Below are 4,795 nucleotides of genomic sequence, written 5' to 3'. Positions count from 1 at the left end.
CGTGCGTGTTTTTCGTTCGTTTTGCACGCGTGTGTGTGTGATTTTTCATTTTTGTGTTTTTCGTTTCTTTCGCACGTGTGTGTTTTTCGCTCGTTTCGCACGTGTGTGTGCGTTTTTTGTGTTTTTCGCTCATTTCGCCCGTGTGCGTGTTTTTCGCTCGTTTCACACTTGTGTGTTTGTTTTTTATTTATTTATTTGGGTTTTTTGCTCGTTTCACACGTGTGTAAGTCTGTGTGTGTGTTTCTTGTTTTTTTGTTAGTTTCACACGTGTGTGTTTTTTTTTTATTCTATCATTATTTTTTGTATTTTTCGCTCATTTCGCACGTATGCGTCTTTTTCGCTCGTTTCGCACATGTGTGTTTTTCGCTCGTTTCGCACGTGTGTAAGTGTGTGTGTGTTTCTTGTGTTTTTCGTTGGTTTCACACGTGTGTGTTTTTTTATTCTATCATTATTTTTTGTATTTTTTGCTCATTTCGCACGTGTGTTTTTTTAATTTTGTTTTTGTTATGTTTGTCTCTCATTTTGCATGTGTATATGTGCTTTTTTTGAGTTTTTTGCTCGTTTCACACATGTGTGTATTTTTCACTCGTTCCGCATGTGTGTGTGTGTTTTTCTTTTTTTTAATTTTTTTGGTGTTTTTCGTTCGTTTCGAACGAATGCGTGTTTTTCGCTCGTTTCGCACGTGTGTTTGTTTTTTTAACATTTCACACGTGTGTGTTTTTTTTTGTTTTCGTTGGTTTCGCACACGTGCGTGTTTTTCGTTTGTTTTGAACGCGTGTGTGTTTTTTCATTTTTGTGTTTTTCGTTTGTTTCGCACGTGTGTATGTGTTTTTCGCTCGTTTTGCACGTGTGTGTGCGTTTTTTGTGTTTTTCGCTCATTTCGCCCGTGTACATATTTTTCGCTCGTTTCACACTTGTGTGTTTGTTTTTTGTGTTTTTCGCTCGTTTCACACGTGTGTGAGTTTGAGTGTGTGTGTGTTTCTGGTGTTTTTCGTTGGTTTCACACGTGTGTGTGTTTTTTTATTCTATCATTATTTTTTGTATTTTTCGCTCGTTTCGCACGTATGCGTCTTTTTCGCTCGTTTCGCACATATACGTGTTTTCGCTCGTTTCGCATGTGTGTGAGTGTGTGTTTCTTGTATTTTTCGTTGGTTTCACACGTGTGTATTTTTTTCTATCATTATTTTTTGTATTTTTCGCTCGTTTCGCACGTATGCGTGTTTTTCGCCCGTTTCACACGTGTGTTTTTCGCTCATTTTGCACGTGTGTGAGTGTGTGTGTGTTTCTTGTGTTTTTCGTTGGTTTTACACGCGTGTGTTTTTTTTATTCTATCATTATTTTTTGTATTTTTCACTGATTTCGCACGTATGTGTGTTTTTCGCTCGTTTCACACGTGTGTGTTTTTTCGCTCATTTCACACATGTGTTTGTTTTTTGCTCGTTTTGCACATTTATGTGTTTTTCGCTTGTTTCACACGTGTGTATGTGTGTGTGTGTGTGTTTTTTTGTGTTTTTCGCTAGTTCTACACGTGTGCGTGTTTTTCGCTCATGTACGTGTTTTTTGCTAGATTCGCACGTGTTTTGTTTTTTTTTTGTGTTTTTTCCTCATTTCGCACCTGTATATTTGTCTGTGTTTTTTTTTTTTTGAAGTTTTTCGCTAGTTTCACACGTGTGTTTTTTTTTTTTTGCAAGGTTCGCACGTGTGCGTGTTTTACGTTCGTTTCGTATACGTTTTTGTGTTTTTTGCTCATTTCGCACTTGTGTGTGTGTTTTTCTGTGTTTTTCACTCGTTTCGCTCGTATGCGTATTTTTCGCTCATCTCGCACGTGTGTGTTTTTTCGCTCATTTCGCCCGTGTACGTGTTTTTTGCTTGTTTCACACTTGTGTGTTTGTTATTTATTTATTTTTTTTGTGTTTTTCAATCATTTTACACGTGTGTGAGTGTGTGTGTGTGTGTTTCTTGTGTTTTTCCTTGGTTTCACACGTGTGTGTTTTTTTATTCTATCATTATTTTTTGTATTTTTCGGTCGTTTCGCACGTATACGTATTTTTTGCTCGTTTCACACATATGTGTATTTTTCGCTCGTTTCGCACGTGTGTGAGTGTTTGTGTGTTTCTAGTGTTTTTTGTTGGTTTCACACGTGTGTACGTGTTTTTATTCTATCATTATTTTTTTATTTTTCGGTTATTTCGCACGTATGCGTGTTTTTCACTCGTTTTGCTCATATGTGTATTTTTCGCTCGTTTCACACGTGTGTGAGTGTGTTTGTGTGTGTGTGTGTTTCTTGTGTTTTTTGTTGGTTTCACAAGTGTGTATTTTTTTATTCTATCATATTTTTTGTATTTTTCGCTCATTTCGCACGTATGTGTGTGTTTTTCGCTCATTTGGCACATGTGTTTGTTTTTTGTTCGTTTCGCACGTGTGTGTTTTTTTTGTGTTTTTCGCTTATTTCGCACATGTGCGTGTTTTTCACTCATGTTTGTGTTTCTCGCTAAATTCGCACGTGTCAGTATTTTTTTTGTATTTTTTTCTCGTTTCACACGTGTATGTGTGTCTGTGTGTTTTCTTGGTTAAATTATCAGCCGCAGGTAAAGAAGCAGAATGGTTAAGAAATTTGTTATATGATATAAAGCTGTGGCCACAGCCGACGATAGCCATTTCAATCTTCTGTGATAGTGAATCAACCATGTCTCGAGCATATAATAAGGTTTATAATGAAAAGTCTAAACATATAAGTTTGAGACATGAGTTTGTGAGGCAACTAATAGATGATGGTATAATTACCATCACTTATGTAAAATCTCAAGAAAATTTAGCAGACCCTTTGACTAAAGGTTTGTTAAGGGATAAAATCAAAGAGACTACTACTAAAATGGGATTAAAACCTATTATTGCTAAATGATGGGAACCCAACCTTATTCCAATAGACCACTAGTTTTAAGGTTTAATGGGTAATAACAAGTTATTTAGCAATTAGAGCACTAAGGTATAGGATTTAGTGCTATTTACAATAAATTAGGAAGGTGAGTTTAAATTCTTAATGGAATGATAATATTATCTATCAAAAGATTCCACCTATATGAATATAAGAGTAGCGCCGCTCTAATCGAGAATTTTAGAGGTTTTATTCTCGTAAATATTCATGAAACCAGGATGAGCACAAGACCATATAAGTGCTTAAAATTGTAAACTCTTGAACTTGGAGGGTATAAGTAATGTGTGTGATTTTTGGTACTAGCATATGGAGTATAGGTTTAATCGATTAGACACCTATTACTTCATTAGAACTTTAAAATTTACACTAAAAGAATGTTTAATCTTAGTGACACATTCTTTATGCATATATTTGTATGACATTTAAATTTTGTAAATAGTGGGGATTGAAGGGTATTTATAAATTTGATTAATTAATATTATTAATATTGTTGATATTATTATTATTATTATTATTATTATTATTATTATTATTATTATTATTATTATTATTATTATTATTATTATTATTATTATTATTATTATTATTATTATTATTATTATTATTAAACGGTTACTAACCATTTAGCACCATTTGGTTGAAGGGACACAACCTTTTAAAAATTGTGTATGTTCAAAACATTGTATCTATTGGCAATAGAAAAGACACAACTATTTGTATACGTAACTAATCATAATTGCTATGTGCAATATGTATAAATAAGTCCTTGTCTACTATTTCAGAAAAATAGAAGTACTAAGTGTATATTTTAATCAACTATTAAGAGATTTTCTTTGTTCAAGAGAGTTGAGAATTTTTTACTATTGCTAATTAAGAAATTCTTAGGTTTCATTGTATCTTGGGAGAGTATTGTCATCAACCCTATAGCAACTAAGTGTGGGGACAAATATCTCTCTAAAGAAAGCGATCTAATCGTGCCTTGAAACCACTACACAAATATAAGATTTTATCATCTTCTCATAATAATATACCTAACACAATATTATTATGTCTTTTTTTTATATAGAAACCATTGAACGGAAGAACCGTTGGTAAAAAGATGAGGTTCTCTTATAATATGTATGATTTTTTATGATAATAAATTAAAAATAAAAAGCATGAAATAATATTGTGTATATTTAAGTTAATTCTAATCTTTTTTAATAACCAAATTTGTCATCATGTAATTGATAAATAATGACAATTAATACGGATTGGATATGTTTTGAGTATGCTATACATTTTATAATTTTGTACGAAACAATATTAGTTTTAATTTATATATTTATTATTGGATATTAAAAATAAAAAATATTTGTATTGTTAGTATTTTTTTAATTTTCATCAACTCGGACCGTGATTAGGCCTAAAAGATCATCTACCTTGTTGGAAATAAATGTAATCCAATCAATTTTTATCTAATAGTGCTATACACTCGCATAACCATAGGAAAATTAACTTTAGCGAGATAACAATATGGTATTTAGTTACTACATGAGTATTTTTATATATAGAATTATCAATCAATTATGTATGACTTCTGATAAAAATAATACAACATGGATATTGTTTGTTAGGTAAAAGATAACATATTGACAAAGAAGATTAATTACAATGGGTTTATTCATTTTAAAAAATATTTTTCTATGTAATACTATAAAAAATATCATGGTCACTTTGAATTATTAGAGGTTCAACTTCCATCGACAGGGGTAAAATGCTTAAATTGAGATATTTTCAGACTAAAATATTTATCAAACAAACAATTAATGAAACACTCATCGATACCTTCTCATTTTGAGTACATTTATACATAAAAAA

This window comes from Arachis ipaensis, chromosome B8, assembly GCF_059453495.1.
Source record: "Arachis ipaensis isolate K30076 ecotype BB chromosome B8, ASM5945349v1, whole genome shotgun sequence".
In the NCBI taxonomy this organism is placed as follows: Eukaryota; Viridiplantae; Streptophyta; class Magnoliopsida; order Fabales; family Fabaceae; genus Arachis; species Arachis ipaensis.
The sequence above is the reverse complement of the archived record's forward strand: the minus strand, read 5'-3'. Positions refer to the sequence as shown.